Consider the following 19328-nt stretch of genomic DNA (forward strand, 5'->3'; position numbering starts at 1 on the left):
ATAAAGGGACAGCTAAAGCTTTTAAGGTCCCATTAATGACACTTAAGAGATTGTGCAGGAAGTTAGGTGAAGATAATACAAATAAAAGTTGCACACCAGACTACAAAAAATCACAAGTTTTTACAAAGAAAGAAGAAGAAGAACTGACAGAATATTTATTGATGGCCTCACGTCTTTATTATGGTTTGATCAACAATAATACAAAAACACTTGCTTATCAATATGCAAAAATGAATAGAAAGAGCTATCCTAAAAATTGGGATAGAAATGAGGCTGCAGGTTCTGACTGGCTAAGAGGATTTATGGAAAGAAATCCTGTATTGTCACTGAGAACACCAGAAGCAACTAGCCTAAGCAGGAGTACTAGCTTCAACAAGCACACTGTTGGAGTGTTTTTTGATAAGTTGAGGGAGGTACTGGCGCAAGAACAGTTTCCTCCAAGTTCCATTTGGAATGTAGATGAAAGTGGCCTCACTACTGTTCATAAACCTGGGAAGATAATTGCAGAAAAGGGTGTGAAACAGGTTGGTAAAGTGACATCTGGTGAAAGAGGATCTCTGGTAACGATTTGTGTTGCAGTAAATGCCAGTGGAAATCACATACCCCCTTTCCTTATCTTTCCAAGAGTGAATTGGCAAGACAGAATGCTCCATGGAGCTCCACCTGAAACAAGTGGGTGTACTCACCCAAGTGGCTGGATGACAGCAGCAAGTTTTCTCCTTTTTTAAAACATTTTGTGAAGTATACAAAATGTTCCGTAGAAGACAAGCAGCTCCTGATTATGGACAATCACGACAGCCACATTAGTGTTGATGGAGTGAACTATGCTAAAAATAATGGTATAGTCCTTCTAACCATACCCTCCCATACATCACACAAGCTGCAGCCATTAGATAGGTCGCTCTTTGGTCCCCTGAAAAAGTATTATAATACTGCTGCTGCCGATTGGATGTTAATGAACCCTGGTAAAACCATAACAATCTATGAAGTTGCAGGGCTCTTAGGGATTGCATTTCCTCAAGCCGTAACTCCAAAGAATATAATGAGTGGTTTTATCTCAAGTGGTATTTGGCCATTAAATTCTAATATTTTTACTGATGATGAGTTTTTGACGTCTTATGTCACAGATAGATCAAACCCTGTTAAAGAACCACTTCCTCTTGTGGAAAATTCAGTAGCCTCATCTTCTGAAATATCTGGGCAAACAACTCCAACTAAATTGCCTAAAGCAAAGGAACACTTTACGCCAGAAGAAATTCGACCATTTCCCAAGGCTCCACCAAGAATAGCACAGTCTGCCAGGGGAAGGAAACGTGGTAGCAGTCGCATACTTACGGACACACCTGAGAAAAATAAAATTGAGAACGTCATAGCAAAAACAAAAAAACGTAGGCCCATGAAAAAATATAGAAATGCCACCTGTGTAAAAAAGATTGCACTAGATGTTACTGACAGTTCTTCAGAAGAACTTGAGAAAATAAGTCTTCATGACAGCAGTGATGACAATGACTTCTATGAATCATCAAGCAGCCCAGAAGACAATGAACCTAGTGAAAAGCTTAAAGTGAATGACTTTGTCATTGTCAGATTCTCCACAAAAAAGACAGTAAAACATTTTGTGGGAAAAGTTGAAAAAATAATATGGCCCGACTCTGAGGTAGAAGTAAATTTTTTAAAGAAAAAGGAAGGTTCTTATCAATTTTACTTCCTAGAGCAAATAGACAAAAGTGTTGTAAATGTAGAAGATTTTGTTACCAAGTTGCCACAGCCATCTATTTTACCGGGAACATTGAGAACGGCAGGACTAAAAACCTTTAAATTTGATTTGTCTTCTTTCTTTTTGTAGGTGCTTGATCTATGCTAAGATTGTATTTAATTTTTGTCTTAAAAATGTTCTAATGTAAAATCAAGAGTGGGAACAAGTCTCCCTAGTTGAGGGATCAACTCTCCCTAGTATGAGGGACACTTGATCCCTTTTGTTTCTTCATTTATATATACATTTTCTTTTAACAATTGAATTCTAAGAAGTCTAAATTCCATTTTATTTGTTATAACAATGTTTCATTTAGTAATAAAAGTCGACAGTTATTAAAAAAATGAATGATTAATCAATCAAGGGCTAATTATTCAAAAAGGGGATCAAGTATCCCTGGTCTCCCCTACTCTAATACAATAAAATATTGACTTACTAAAATTATATTTTACTAATGTTAGTTTCACCAAAACGTTTGTACGGAGTCGCCGTTTTCAGTTGACTATCTATGCGGTAAACAAATGACGATCGCAAAGAATGTTTTACAGTACCGTAAAGAATTTGCAGTTGAAATGTTGGCAAACAAAGAAACAAATGGTAGGAAGTGATAAAAACGGAAGAAAGTGGACACATGCTTGGAAAATGCCCTAAAAGCGAGCTGCTGATCAATACTAGACATCATCGTGTACGACACACTTTGGCGACATCGTTAAAAATTTTAAATTGGGAGATTCATGAGGAAGTACATTGTGTATGAATAATTTCAAGGGAAAAATTGTTCCGGAATTTACATTGTGTATCATCAGATTTTATTTTAGACGGGCAGACATTATTGCTATTAACTGACGCTTAAAACGAGCTCTTGTTCTTGACCCTACTATCCGTTTCGAAAGGAACCTGAATCAGGCCACCGAAGTTGATATTGAGAAGAAGTCTATATATGAAGCTTGTCTGCCTTATCTTTCTCAAAAGTACAACCTGTCATTGGTTTGCTGTTGGCAGTAGAGGTTCTATTACAAAATTCACATGGACTTATCTTAAGGAGCTTCACATTCCTTTTGATTATGTAATGTCTATTCTTATAAATATTATCAAGGATTCTCTTCAAATATTACATCATCATCTCTATTTCAATTAATCCACTTATATTTGCTTTCAACAATTAACTTTCTTTTTCCTTAATGTTTCAAATCACATTATATTGTACATGTTTATTAGTATTCAGGACCCTTGTAGCCACTCAAATTCGTTGAGCTGATGTCTTTAATGAATAAATAAAATATTAGAAGAAATTAAGTGCTCTAATACAATAAAATAGGTATTAATTGACTTACTAAAATTATTCTATTTCACTAATGTTAGCCTCACCAAAACGTTTGAACGGAGCGGCCATTTTCAGTGGACTAACTATGCGGGAAACAAGTGACGATCGTTAAGTATGTTTTACAGTACCGTTAAGAATTTTTAGTTTGAAATGTTGGCAAACAAAGAAACAAATCTAGGGAAGTTAAAAAAAAGAAACAAAGACTAGGGAAGTGATAAAAACAAATGCTAGGTAAGTGATAAAATTGTAGTGATAAACAGCCATGATTGGTTGAAACACGCTCTTTCGTACTGTTTAATTGGTCAAAAGTAGTATGACGTAGTAGAAGTGTAATAGTCATTTTAATACAATAATTTAGCGATACTTGAGTAAGCTGACCTAGTTCTATTGCCAAAGACTCCTGAGGTTTAATCACTGGTACAGTAGCTCATGTTGTGTGGCGCAACAAGAAATACATTTTTCTGAAATTTATTTATTATTGCTCACAGATCATACCTAATCAGAATGAGTGAAATTTCAGATTCAGGCATATCCATAACGGTCACACAAACCATCTTCTAATTCCAACGGGACACCACTTAGATGGCCTTCCACTTTTTTTTAACGATATGAAATTATATGGAACGAAGGGAAGAGTAGAAATAAATGGAGGGTGTTGACGGAATAATATTTGTAACGTTGAAAAAAGCTCGAGAAGTACGATAAAAAAACTCATTCTCCGACCTTATTCATCACGAGTTCATAAGTAGTATCGCTCCAGTTCACATTGGGAATCGAATCCAAGTTGTCGGAGCGATAAGCACGCGCTTTAAAATAATTGAACTACATGACGGATGTCACAGACAAAGCATGGGAGAACTATGGTGCGCAAGGTGACAGCGGAGAAAGTATTTAGAATAAATGTCGTATTTTTAGTCTTCATCCAGCAATTGTTGCATAGACACTATTCCATCATAACATCTCTAGTTTAGAAGAGGCAATAAATAAAGGCGTTTAATTTAAATTTTAGTTTAAGGCAAATTCCGACAATGAATGATAAAATTGCATCTTACACCCTATTATATTCAATTCCATCACCACTTAAAAGCTCTGATGGAAGTTCTGGCTGAAATGTACATATATTATCAGGCAGTACAGTCCATCTGACTTGATATGTGTCAGAGGAAGAACAATTGTTTGTATGCATCTGAAGTCTGATTAGTGTAACATGTAGGTAATCGGCGATGTATACAATGGAGGGGGAAAGAAACTGGCCACCGTATCCCATTATCTCCTGACTTAGTTGCCTCATAAGTGATTCCTTATTGGTGTAGCTTGTGAGGTTCAAATCTGTCTCGGGACAATTGCCTAAACAACATCTCTTAAACAATACATCAGTGCTTCAGATGTGCGAGTCCTTAAAATTTAAGTATTTTCCTCTATTCTGTATTTATTTTCTGTATAATATAATATAATATAATATAATATAATATAATATAATATAATATAATATAATATAATATAATATAATATAATATTATGAGAAAAGAAATTTAATAGTTAAAGATCACGAAAGGTGACTATGGTGTTGATGAATGTAAAAGAATAGTAGATGAAATTATTGGGGATCATCAGTGGTTTTAGGCGTAATAGATCAACTATTGACCAGATATTTTGTATTCGACAGATAATGGAGAAAAAATAGGAGTATAAGGGTACAGTGCATCAGTTATTCATAGATTTCAAAAAGGCATATGACTCGGTTAAGAGAGAAGTTTTATATGATATTCTTATTGAATTTGATATTCCCAAGAAACTAGTTCGATTAATTAAAATGTGTCTCAGTGAAACGTACAGCAGAGTTCGTATAGGTCAGTTTCTGTCAGATGCGTTTCCAGTTCACTGTGGGCTAAAGCAAGGAGATGCACTATCACCTTTACTTTTTAACTTTGCTCTAGAGTATGCCATTAGGAAAGTCCAGGATAACAGAGAGGGCTTGGAATTGAACGGGTTACATCAGCTGCTTGTCTATGCGGATGACGTGAATATGTTAGGAGAAAATCCACAAACGATTAGGGAAAACATGGGAATTTTACTGGAAGCAAATAAAGAGATAAGTTTGGAAGTAAATCCTGAAAAGACAAAGTATATGATTATGTCTCGTGACGAGAATATTGTACGAAATGGGAATATAAAAATTGGAAATTTATCTTTTGAAGAGGTGGAGAAGTTCAAATATCTTGGAGCAACAGTAACAAATATAAATGATACTCGGGAGGAAATTAAACACAGAATAAATATGGGAAATGCCTGATATTATTCGGTTGAGAAGGTTTTATCATCCAGTCTGCTGTCAACAAATCTGAAAGTTAGAATTTATAAAACAGTTATATTACCGGTTGTTCTTTATGGTTGTGAAACTTGGACTCTCACTTTGAGAGAGGAACATAGGTTAAGGGTGTTTGAGAATAAGGTGCTTAGGAACATATTTGGGGCTAAGCGGGATGAAGTTACAGGAGAATGGAGAAAGTTACACAACACAGAATTGCACGCATTGTATTCTTCACTTGACATAATTAGGAACATTAAATCCAGACGTTTGAGATGGGCAGGGCATGTAGCACGTATGGGCGAATCTAGAAATGCATATAGAGTGTTAGTTGGGGAGGCCGGAGAGGAGAAGTCCTTTAGGGAGGCCAAGACGTAGATGGGAAGATAATATTAAAATGGATTTAAGGGAGGTGGGATATGACGGTAGAGAATGGATTAATCTTGCTCAGGATAGGGACCAATGGCGGCTTATGTGAGGGCGGCAATGAACCTCCGGGTTCCTTAAAAGCCAGTAAGTAAGTAATAATAATAAATCGTGAAGTGGAGGTAGTAGGTATTGGAAATCAGCTTCTCAAATTGTCGGTGATTTTTGTGAATAAAAGCTTTAATAATTAAGAAAGTGATATATACCCCGTGATTTTTACTTGGTTATTTAACGACAATGTATCAACTACTCGGTTATTTCTCTTATTTAGCATCGATGGGGTTTGTGATAGCGAGATGAGGCCAAGGATTCGCCCTAGATTACCTGACATTTGCTTTATGGTTGGGGAAAACTTAGGAAAAACCCCAACCAGGTAATCAGCCAAGGGGGAATCGAATATACCGTTTGTTTAACAAACATTAGGTCAGAATACAAGCCTAGATATGGAAAAAGAAAAAAAATTCATAAAACCCTTCAACTGAAAATCTAATGGTGATAGTAGTAGTAGTAGTAGTAGTAGTAGTAGTAGTAGTAGTAGTAGTAGTAGTAGTAGTAGTAGTAGTAGTAGTAGTAGCAGCAGCAATAGTAGTAGTAGTAAATAGTAGTGGTGGTAGCGGTAGTGGTAGTAGTAGCATCAATAGGTAGTGGTGATGGTGATAGTCTATATAGTATTAATACTAGTGGTTCAGGAAACTGATTCTGCGCCACAACTGGCATAAAGTCAACTTCCCGTGAAAACGGTCAATGATTTTATTTTCATAGATTGGTAGTGCATATTTTCCGTCTCTTTTTAATATTGTGGACAACATATTGATTTTGTATGTAACTTCCTGTAATATTAAGAATTTAACAAATTGCATATTTTCTGTCCCTCTTTTACGATCAGCAAAAATATAATACAATAATGTATGTATTTATTTACACTGCAAGTGGGCAAGCACCCGGTGGCAGTGGTATATACAATATTAACAATACACAATAAAATGATAACCAATACACAATAAAATTTACAATACACAATACAATTTTACAACACATATACAATTTTACACACAATACAATAATAATACACAATACAATTTAACACAATAATAATAAAACATAAAATAAAATACAACCTACATAATTATCTATAGGTCCTACATAAGTTTCAATAGTCTTTCATTTTACTCTCATCTCATTCCCTGTAGTGGCACTATGACGCATTTCACTGACACTTTAGCACACATTTCACTGACACTCTGTAACACATTTCACTGACACTATAGAACACATTTCATTGACACTATAAATTATCACTGATCGGAACTGTTCACTGCACTGTAAAACCATAACTTCACTGACTCACCTCGCTTCACTGATACAACAGTTCAAATAAGTCAAATAATTACAACCTTATGCATACTTATAAACAGAACTACATTGAAACTAAACATTTCTAGTCTAAGGCCCTCTTACACGCTAGTTTTAAATAATTTACAATTCAAACCAAGGAAATAAACTCGTCAGCCTAGATAAATACATGTCACCTTAAAAAATTAAATGTTGAATGTCACCTTAATTTTAATTTTCACTTTATATACAACTTTTTAAATTATTCTTGAATCTCCTTAAGGAAGGACAGCCCTCAAAGACCGCTGCAGGTAGGTTATTCAAATACTGAAATATAAGTACGTATATCGTAGGCCAGACTGTGTACTGACAGGTTCACACCTGGTGAGTTCAAAAGAGTTCTTTTTAATTTTAAAGTTTAATTAATAAAATTAATGAAACTTTAGCCACTTCTTTTTTAAGCTTTGTCCATACTTTGTGTTTAACGGTCACGGCATATAAAATTATGACACTACATCTTGTACATAGTCATTGCGAGTTGTCAAATAACACTGGTTAACAAAATTTAAACGTTTGTCTGTTAAATGGGAAAAAATGGGTGATTCTAAGTGACTTTTTTGTGCTGATTTCAAATCTTTTTACAGAACTTTTCTATCACCCAGTGTTTTAGAGTAATCACATGAAAAACATTTTTCGTATCTATACATTATAGTATTGCGATATCTTAGCTAAAATTACATTCATGGACCTAAAATGTATGTGAAGCAGATTTTCGGCTGTACTTTGCATGAGGAAAATCTCTCTTCAGTATCCAACAATAGTCTGCCAACATATTTGGACATCATTTACCCTGGTAGCGCCTTTCCATTTCCACGATGTCCTGGTGGAAATGCTCCCCGTGTTCGTCGCTCACAGCCCTAGGTTTTCAGGAAAGAAATCGAGATGGGATGCAGAAAGTGTATTTTTAAGACATTACAGCGCATGAACTTGTAGTTCTCAATCATTTCACTGACAAGTTCTCTGTAGTTCTCAGACCTGAAGTTTCCTAAAAATTTCGTGACAAAATTTTTCAAATACGAGGGGGATCCAGGAAATAACGACCGTTTTGTTGTAATAATTAAAAAAAATATATTTATTTGAAAAAACAAAGTCTGTTACAAAACTGAAGCTTCCTTTACTTCTCTACATAATCACCACCTAATTTAAACATTTGTCGTATCTGTTCACTAGCTTTAGAATTCCCGTGTTATACTCCTCTGCCGCCAGTTCATTAAGCCAGGTGTTCAGACTTCTTCAACTCTTCATCACTTCCAAAACGCGTACCACCCAGAAAGTCTTTCAGCTTAGTGACAAGGTGAAAATCGCTAGGAGCAAGGTCTGGACTATAGGGCGGATGATCAAAGATTTCCCAACCGAATTGATCCACCAATTCTCGAGTTGAAGCAGCAGTCTGCGGGCGGGCGTTGTCGTGAAGAAGCACAACTCCTCTCGAAAGCATTCCTCGCCTCTTGTTTTGGATGGCTCGCCGTAGTTTTCGTAAAGTCCCACAATAACGATTTGCATTGATCGTAGTGCCTTTTGGCATGAAATCCAGCAAAAGAACACCTTTGCGATCCCAAAAGACAGTAGCCATGACTTTTGTGTTGAGTCTGTTTGAATTTTCTCGGTTTCTTGGGTGATGAGGGATGATGCCACTGACGTGATTGGCGCTTGGTCTCATCACCAGTCACAATTTGATCAAGAAAGGCGTCTCCATCTGTGTGATATCGCATCAAGAATGTCAATGCAGAGGCCATTCTATGAGTTTTGTGTTGGTCACTCAGTTGCCGTGGAACCCATCGTGCACAGATTTTGTGGTAGCCAAGATGTTGCGACACAATTTCACCAAGCAAAGAACGAGAAATGTCAGGAAAGGCAATATGCAATTCTTCGAGTGATGTGCGCCTGTCTTGCAAGATTCTGTCGTTCATTTTAATCTTCAGGTCTTCTGTGATGAGTGATGGGCGTCCGGGTCGAGTTTCATCGTGGACATTTGTTCGCCCATTGTTGAACATTTCGCACCATTTTCTCACATTTCTTTCATTCATTACAGTATCACCATACACTTCTTTCAATTGCCGGTAAATGTCTACAGGTTTCAAATGTCGGGCATTCAAATATCGAATCACACTCCTCACCTCACAGTCGGCGGGATTATCAATCACGTCGTTCATTTTGAAGTAACACAAAATGCACAATGGCGACTTGTTGCAACCAGTACTCACAACATTATGAGAACACATGTTAAGGAAGCCAGTTGACCTTCAAACAAGGAAGGGGAGTCAGCTGCGCGGCGGGTATGTGCGAACGGTCGTTATTTCCTGGATCCCCCTCGTACAACCATGCAGCTGCTTCTTGCATATTTAACTGGTTTTTCAAATTGCGTATCTTTCATCAGTTCCCTTTTTTGATGTCAACAAATATTCCTTCTTTCAGTTTAGCTTCAGTGATTCTTGGGAATTTATTTTTCAGGAAGAGAAATGCACTGCCATCACGATCCATTGCTATCACAAAATGCTTAATCAAGCCTAGTTTGTTAGTAGTGGAGGAAATAAGATTTTTTTTTTTTAGAACTTTCAAGTAAGTGGTTGGTGAAGAACATTATCTTGTCCTAGATAAAGTGACTCTCTTTTTGGTCAGTTCTTTTCTATGTAATAATAACATTTGTCTCTAATACCCAACTTGCACAAGAAGCAGCAAAATTTATTATAGCCAAGCTGTAATCCAAGTGAGATAGCTATTACTTTCAAATCCACACATATCTGCCAAGAAAAATTGTCACACTTGATAGTGGATAGTAAGAGCTTCATATTCTCATAGTTTTCCCTCATACCAACTGCATGAGCTAAAAGAAGGGATGGATATTTGTTTCCATTATGTAGTAACGCTCCTTTCAAACTTGTTTTCGATGAATCTATGAACAAACGCCAATCCTCAGGTTTATGCTCAACACCCAGTGACTCGAACAAATTCTCAACATCATTGCAGAAAACTAACTCCTCCTCTTTAGAAAACAAATTCTCAAATTCCTTTTGGCGTTGGCGAAAGAAACTTACTTTGGTGTTACCTGCAGCAGCTTCCAGCCTTTCAATCTTGAGGCGAGTAATTCTGTCTTGCTTTTACTTAAACCAAGAACCCGAACTAAATCATTTAAATCTTCCTTTGTTAGAAAGTGAGGTTCATTTATAGTAGGCCTATCATCTTCCATAAAATCTGGATCATTTTGTAATTCATTCTGAACATCAGGAAAATGTTTAATTACTTCAGTCAATGTTATATCATCTGGTGGAGTTGGTATGGGAAGTCCTGGTCCATGAAGCACCGGCCGAATTGCAGAAACTAAAGATTGATATATAATAGTGCCTGGACTTCGAACTTATTCCAGATATATTTGTCAAGCAGAAGTAGCAGTCTGTCAATGATCATTTCGCGCCATATCATAGTGACTGCAAAAGGCATATGATGGGATCCTTTTAATCAGCCAGTTAATAGTGTTACACATTTAGCACAACAGATTTCTGGGGTCCATGTCTTGTTCTGGTCTATTTTGTTGTTAAAATAAGTCATAATCTCGTCTAACTAAAGGAGTAAAATTTCACCTCTGCGCTTTTGAAGTGAGCTCACCACACACTTAACAGAAGTTGTTTCTATCAATAAGACACTCTTTCGAGATATCTTTTTTTATACATTATACACTTATACACTATTCATTACAATGCACTTTTAAGTACGGTATTATACACTTCTATCACAATTCAATTGACAACGGAAGAGAGCACAGAATTAGCTTATTTCTTTAAAGAAAGCGACTATTCATCTGGGAAATTTACCTTACAATCACAGTTTTGTGAGGGAAATGTTATTGTTGTTAATCGTGAAATCAAAGGCAACAATACCAAACGTTACAAGTCAATTGTTGACGCAATGTAATGAAATATAAATGTAAAATATGCCTTCTAATCAGCATGTTATATACCACAAATGCTTAATAAACAGGAAGAAATTTATTTTCACAATTAAAAAAAAATGGTGGGTGATGGAAAATTTCTGACTTAATTTTTGGAATCAGCAGATAGCAATGCATAAGAAACAAACGAAATTATTTATTTAACAAAATCATTGTTGATCAGTGTAATTTGTGTTTAACGGTTATGGCATATAGAAATATGGTACAATTTTTACATAGTCACTATGAGTTATTGTTCCAGACTGGTATTTATTTATAAGTTTGTCTAACCTACACTTTTGATCGAGAAGAAACCTTTTTTTAGGTGGCTCTTCTGCACTACTGCACCATTGATTTACATGTAAGTTTCTGGTTGGTGGAAATTCATTACATTGGCCACTTTTAATATGTCAGGATGTGGAGAACAGAAGAAAGCATTGAGCTTTCTACAACAGGACCCACAAATTCCATGATCAGACTGATTCAGTCGCCATAAAACAACCACGACTTGCTGAAAACTACCCAAAGATGGCGCAATATCAACGGACATGATGTTTTCCAACCTTAACACAGCCAACCAAAAAATCACGCAAATTGGCGGGAAATCAACTCTCGGAAAATTGTATACCTTTAATGGTTGTGGTGTTTGTAGTGCTATAACTTACTAGATTTTAGGTAGCATGATATACAAGCAATCGTAACGGTATAAAGTAGAAAAACGTGTAAATATATTATAAACTTGTGTACACGTTTGCTATGATCATAGTCGTAAAAGGTAAATTGTATTAGTAGAAGGTAAATTTTGTTAACAATGTGAATGCTATAAACTTATTTGTTATACAACATAAAACCATGCATGCTTTCAATATTTGCTGTTGAATTTAGAGTCCTTGACATTGCGTAGGGAGGGGAAGTTGCTATTGTGACTATATGTTTTACAAAAGGAAAGGATCTTATTACTCGTATTTTGCCCTTCAGATGTTCGAAACGTGCAGAGTTTATCAAAACAGGGAAATATTTACATCTTTTCTACGTAATGCAGCATTGTAGTACACCTAACATATTGTGTAATGAACCTCTCCATCTTTCGAAGCCGTACAAAGAATAGGTACACGAACGTATTTACTTTCAATTGTATTGTGTGTAGCGATTAATTAACAACAAAATGACCGTTAAAAGCTCTTGGAAGGGTATAGCAAACACAGTGTAACCCAGTGAACTTTAAAAGCCTCCAGGCGATCAAAGTTAAGCGCACTATAATTAGATATATGCTATGTAATTCGACAGTGAAGACTTTTATCACAGATTCTTAATGGATACTGCAGCAAATTACTTTAGTTAAAAGGGTAACGGGCCACAGGAAATAGTTTGAACACCCGCAGGTAATTACCGTGGCTAGTGTTACGTAATGTCAAACAGGTACTGTTATAATTTAAAATATACAGATGTTGGAAGAAAACTCATTTCACATTGTATTTTTAACTTACTTTCTAAAATGTATTAAAACATGCAAGTGGTCCACGTTTTCGCTTGTGCTGATTTCACACCGTAGTTCATTAGGAAATTAAATGTAAATTTCCTTTACCTGAGTTTAGCTCAAGGTTTGGTCACACAAGAAGAGTCTGTTAGTTGAGCCGTTCGGGAAACAATTTTACCACTTTTTTCTTCGAGTACGTACTTCTTAAGCTAGAATAAGTACCTATGTACAAGGAATATCTTTTAACTGTCCCGCTATGCATGCACCCACTCTTTGCCTGACAGACAAGCAATATACAGTTATTTCTACTTACTGGACATGAACAACGATCGAGAAAACAAGACTAACAGCGCCAGCAAATCCGAAAACCCGCGCGACAATGTTGTATTACGTCGTGTCCTTGACGTAAAGACTGGTTGTGAGTCTTCCGAGACTCGATATTGATCATCTCCCGAAGTCCCGAAGTCAGCAGTTGTTTATACCTGACTGAACTTTTATCTAATTTGGCAACTGTTAACTTATATATGTATAAACAATCAAATAGTTCATTTGAAACATCATCTATACCTTTCAGTGTATAATAATCCGTTCCCCAGTCTTTATTTAATTACTAGGCCCTTATTAAAAGACTAGGAATTTTCTTTCCATATGTTTAAGATCAAGTGTGCAATCTCAAGTAAAAAGATATTAATGATATGTTTTATGTTTCTTAGAAATGCAAATTTATTTGAGATTTTTTTTTTGTTTATATAATCATAGGTAATATAATATGTTTATGTAGATAGATAGATGGATTAATTGAGTAATATCACACATACAGATTTTTATATCATCATAATTTTCTCTAAAATCCAATGCACGGGTCTTCTGACCGTACGTGCTTTGTACCTAAAACAAGTCCTCAGTGGCAATATCGTAACCAATGAGGTTTATCCGAGTTGCGATTATTGCTAGTTGAAAACTTATACCAATATAATATAATAGAACCAGAACATTTTGATAACTAAGATACTTTTCTGTTTTGTCTTTTTGTCTCACTTAAACATTCATAATGTTATTTATTTCAATGATGTATGTTATTCAAAGTTACGAAATCTTTCCACGCCGACCAAATGATACTTCGAGAATGATGAGCGAGACTCGCAGCGCACGAGAATGACGAGTCGAGACTCGACAGACAAATGCAACGAACACAGCGAGCGAGAGCGGCAGTTAGTTTTGTCTCTAGTACCTAGGCTATGTACAGGGAATATATTTTAACTGTCCCGCTATGCATGCATCCGCTATTCGCCTGGCAGACAACCAATGTACAGTTATTTGTACTTACCCAGCTCATATTTAAGTTCAAAATGTACTCCGTTGACTGCTACACATTGCTGACACCTACTTATAAAATTATTATTAACTTTTACAAATTCAGCAGCACTGATTCACTCCATTTCAGCTCTTATGTAGCCTTCTACGATCATTTATTGAACCTGTTTCTTTCATTCTTAGCTAGGTTTTTTATTGTTTTCATACAAGGTACGGGTCTGTTTGGAAATTTCTGTCGAAATTTGCGTCGCGTTTTCGCACAAGATTTTCTCTATTTTATTCCACTTCCCTCAAATCCATTTTAATATTATCCTCCCATCTACGTCTCGGCCTCCCCAAACGACATTTTCTCTCCTGCCTCCCAACTAACACTGTGCTGAATCCAGAGTGCTACATACCCTGCCCATCTCAAACGTCTGGGTTTAATGTTCCTAATTATGTCAGGTGAAGAATATAATGCTTGCAGTTCTGCGTTGTGGAACTTTCTCCATTCTCCTGTACCTTCATCCTCTTAGCCCCAAATATTTTCCTAGGCACTTTATTCTCAAACATCCTTAACCTCTATTCGTCTCTCAAAGTGAGGGTCCAAGTTTCACAAACATACAGAACAACCACTAAATTCTAACTTTTAGCTTTTTTGAATGAAGACTGGATGACAAAAGCTTCTCAACCGAATAATAACAGCCATTTTCCATATTTATTTGCGTTGAATTTCCTCCCGAGTGTCATTTATATTTGTTACTGTTGCTCTAAGATATTTGAATTTTTCCACCTCTTCAAAAGATAAATTTCCAATTTTCATACTTCCATTTCATACAATATTTTATTCACGAGACATAATCTTATACTTTGTCTTTTCGGGATTCACTTCCAAACCTATCTCTTCACTTGCTTAGAGTAAAATTCCCGTGTTTGTTTTCTACTGTCTTCATTATAAATACGGAATTAAATTTAAACTTTATAAGCTAGGATGCGATTCTGTTTACCCCACTGTCTCTTCAAAGCTTTCTTTTCTGGAAAATATCCTCATGTCCTCTTAGTTACGTGTTGCTTGCTAGGGTCATTTCATAAATAATACACAGATTGGCAATACTGCAGACTGAATGACGCAACAATAGTGAAAATTACGTTAGTCGCAGTTGAAAGCTTCGGGTACTGTTACTGTTCTTTTTGTACTTGATTATTTAACGACGCTGTATCAACTACGAGGTTATTTAGCGTCGATGGGATTGGTGATAGCGAGATGGTTTTTGGCGAGATGAAGCCGAGGATTCGTCATCGATTACCTGACATTTATCTTATGGTTAGGGACATCTTCGAAAAAAATTCAACCAGGTAATTAGCCCAAGAGGGAATCGAACCGCACTCGAACGCAACTTCAGATCAGCAGGCAAGCGCCTTAGCCGACATAGCTACGCCGGTGGCTACTGTTGTGTTGAAGATCTAAAGTCGTACATTAAGATTGAAGCATTCTTGCGTCAAATTGTCGATAATGATGAAACTTGGGTTAGAGACTTTGGACCGGAGTTGAACTCACAGTCCAACGAGTGGAGAGGTTCAGCACCCACACGACCAAGAAAATTTCCGCGACCTCAATCAAAGGTGAAACAAATGATGATGTTTGCTTATGATCAATAAGGAATCATCATGACAGATAGAGTCCCATGTGAACAAATGCCGCAGCAGTGCATTATCATAGCTTCATGCAAAATCTGCGCAGAAAAATGCACAAAAACCGACCTTAGTTGCTCAAGGGTGGGCCACTGATTCTCCATGAAAATGCTCCCCTGCACATCGGAAATATTGTAACCCATAAACTCCGCAACTACGGATGGGAAGTGTTATCTCATGCTCCCTACAGTCCGGACATGAGTTCACCAGAATTCGACTTGTTCCCAAAGTTGAAAGAACCCATGCGTGGACGTCTTTTTCTCTGGAAGAGCTTTCTGCTACCGTTACCCGAAATATTCGACAGACCAACAGAAGTGGTGCCTTGGATGGAATATTGAAGCTTCACAGATGTTGAGATTCAGTCATTGAGAAGCAGGAAGACTATATTCAAGGACTGTAAAGAGGTACTGTAAAAAGAAAAGACGTGTAAGAAAAAAAATGTGTGCATTATTTTAACCGTTCCACATTCACCGATTATTTTGTAACCGTTACATTCACTATTATTCCTAATTCTATGTACTTATATGTTAGAATGACCAGATTCACACATAGCTTCAAAAAGGAGGACATTGTTCGAAAAAAGATGATAGAAAATATGTAGCCTACTATGACTTAGGCTTAGGCCTATATTATACTTTAAATTAATTCCATTATAAAGTACTGGTTTAGACTTTTATCATACTTAAAAGTATCTTAATGTCTATTTTATTACAAAATATTTATGATAAATCTTAATAATAATGATTTTACAGTTAGCTACATATGAAAGCCAAGGGAACTATAATTATCATTATCAAAAGTAGGAGCAAAGAGAGTTATGAATAGGCTTTGTATTCCAGCTACCTAAAGACTGAAGTTAAAGACACATTGGGTATATAGTACGCCGAACACAGGTAATGCAACGGATAAGGATATAAACAAACAGGTTGTCGCTGCGAGTTCGTGGGGTACGGTCAACTCCCGACATTCTGAAGATATACTAGTAAACACATGCGTGAGCCGTGATGTTCATTTTTGTCATGATTTTTACAGTGAATAGTAACGTGCATTCGTAAGTCACGGAACATATGCGGATGTCACTTGAAATGATATTATATTGCAAGAAATTATTTCAATAGCACATGACGTTATTTGTGCATGATGTAGTACAAGATATTCCTTTTATCCGACTTTTGTTCGTGTTTCATAGGATATGTAGGCCTATATATAGCTCATCACTGAAAACCCACTAATTTTTTATGTACTTTTCTAAAAAATTCCATAAAATGTAGATTATTTAATTTCTTAATTCAGATGTTGGCGGTGAACATCATGGTAGGCTACACAAATCCATGCTAAACGTAGAGTTCATATCTTCATAAATTTCAGATTTTTACTTTGGATTACGTTCTACGTTACGTCTGTGCCTTTGGTATTGCAATGTCTTTCAGTGCATTGTTTTTGTCGCTTTTACGTTTATTTTACACAATCTATACATAATGTTGTTGTATATATTGACAGTGAAAATATTAGTTGAAATATCCTCTACTATGTCCTGTAATATTACACGCTTGAGTGTCTTACCTAAGGCATTTTACCTCTGCAATGAACCTTCAAACAGTCACAAAGATGTAGTTACCGGTATTTAAATAATACGACTAGAAAGAGCAGTGATCGATAAGACTACTCACTATGACTGCGTCCCGACTTCGACTTTCTAGAGGAAGAAGGCAGAGGATGCGTAACTATTTTGTATACGAACGTACCCGTATCTGCGCTGTGACGTTACATACAGCCTACTACGAATCAGGCAACCTCACTCCAGTTAATAGGTAGCTGGAATACAGAGCCTAGTTATGAAAGTTGGCAAAGAGTATATTCCGTCGATACTGCTGCCACCTACTGGGAAATTATTTGAAAATGGCGTCAAAGCAGGTAGTTTAAAAATATCAGGCATACATGTTACGAAAAGGAGGACATTTCTCGATATTATTTTTTAAAAATTCGCCCGTACCCCGGACAAAAGCCTAAAAAGGAGGACATGTCCGGATAAAAGAGGACGTCTGGTTACCCTATTATATGTTCAATAATTGAATGCCTAGTAGTGATTAAAAATTCTCGATTAGGGAGACATAATTTTCTGAACTGTGGGAACTAGCGTTATGCATTAGACTACAGACTCAGTTCGGTTCAAGTTTGTCGAGTATGGTAAAGTTCGATATTCGTCGATGTTCGCTCTGCAGAATGAGGTCTATCGTGTTTGTTTCACCTCATCATAAATAAATTCGCTGTCATCCATTTCCACCCTTCAATGTTTTAACCGCTTGAAGATCTCAGCACAGATCTCTTGCGATTAGTTTTTGATAATAAATAAGACAAAGTTTGTAACAGGTTCGTTCCAACAACAGTCAGGAACCGTCCGACACTATCGTGAGTATGCGCAGTACAGAAAAAGCGTTCCGGTACAATCCGAACCAGTCCTGAGCCTGAAACATGTACTGCAGTCGGGTGTTCCAACAAACTTTTGACACGGATTCGGAACGGTCAGAAGTAGTCAGCGGATTGAGGCATGTACTGAAGAGTACGCGAGACGCGCATGCGCATAAGCTCACGAACGTCTCCTGGTTACTGAAGAGAGACTTGATCGTCTGTTCACATCAATGAGGTTAAAGATGAAAAGTGACAGTGCAGACGAATAATAAAACTAGAAATTTAATTTAAATTTTCGCGAAAAAGAAAGGGGATGGAAATTATTTGGGTATTGAAATAGTTAATTACAAATTCAACATGCAGCTTTGATTGAAAGTATAATAAATAACGTACATAAATTAATAATTAAAAAAAGAACTGTTTTTAATGAGAATCCCCCAGTACACGACATTGAATTAGCGGAATTCTTGCCTTCCATATTTTTTGTAATCTTTTTATAGAAAATGATCGAAAATCTATTTTCTGCAATTAGGCTAGAATTAGCTGCGAAACGATAATAATTAAGCATCCCGTTCTTAGCAAAGATGATCACAGTTATAGTATCTCTGGATTTAGTACATAACGATCCGCGAAAGCGTTCCAAAAGCGTCCAGTCCAGAATAGTGTACTGGTCCAGTCCAGTTTCAATCCCATTGTAGATATTCAACTAGCGCATGCGCATAAAATGGTATAGGAACCGTACAAGAACTGATCCATGAACCGCTTATTGGAACGAACCTCTTGTCTTGGTTGTCTCTGTCATGTTCGAGCATTACAGGACACTAGTGGGAACTTTCCAAGCATTAAAGACGTCCAGTAAAGATTTCTATGTCTACCCGACAACGAGGAGTTATCAGTGGCACGAACACGCCTTGTCGTTCTTGAACAGCCGAACAACCTGTGAGTCACTGGACATCAAACGACTGGTCACTAGGTCGTGCAGCTACCGACATCGACCTAGACCTTCGAATCCAGCGGACCGTGACACAACAACGTGAAACGTCATGCCACGAATGAGAGAGACTCTCTCCGACGATTGAGACCTCTCAACACTTCGTAACAGTACGAGTTGTCGGGATTAAAGAAGCTAAAAAGCTGTCTGTTCAGTGAGCCCATGTTCGATACCAGGGCTGGGCACCGTGAGCGAATCCAAATTCTATACGTGGATGCTTAATATTCATTCGTTACTGCATCAACGCTGCGCGATGTTCGGCGGGGAAGAAAGGGGTTGGAGAGAAGTCATACGGCTCCCCGTGAGAGACTAGAATACGCTCTTGGTGCCCAGCCCTG

At 36.8% G+C, this 19328-nt stretch overlaps 1 pseudogene; it reads left to right on the top strand.

The window, feature by feature from the left end:
• The first annotated feature begins 13502 nt into the window (after positions 1 to 13502).
• On the top strand, positions 13503 to 13660 carry LOC138709672 (U4 spliceosomal RNA; annotated as a pseudogene).
• Positions 13661 to 19328: the final 5668 nt, after the last annotated feature.

Source organism: Periplaneta americana, chromosome 11 (genome assembly GCF_040183065.1).
Source record: "Periplaneta americana isolate PAMFEO1 chromosome 11, P.americana_PAMFEO1_priV1, whole genome shotgun sequence".
Lineage (NCBI taxonomy): Eukaryota > Metazoa > Arthropoda > Insecta > Blattodea > Blattidae > Periplaneta > Periplaneta americana.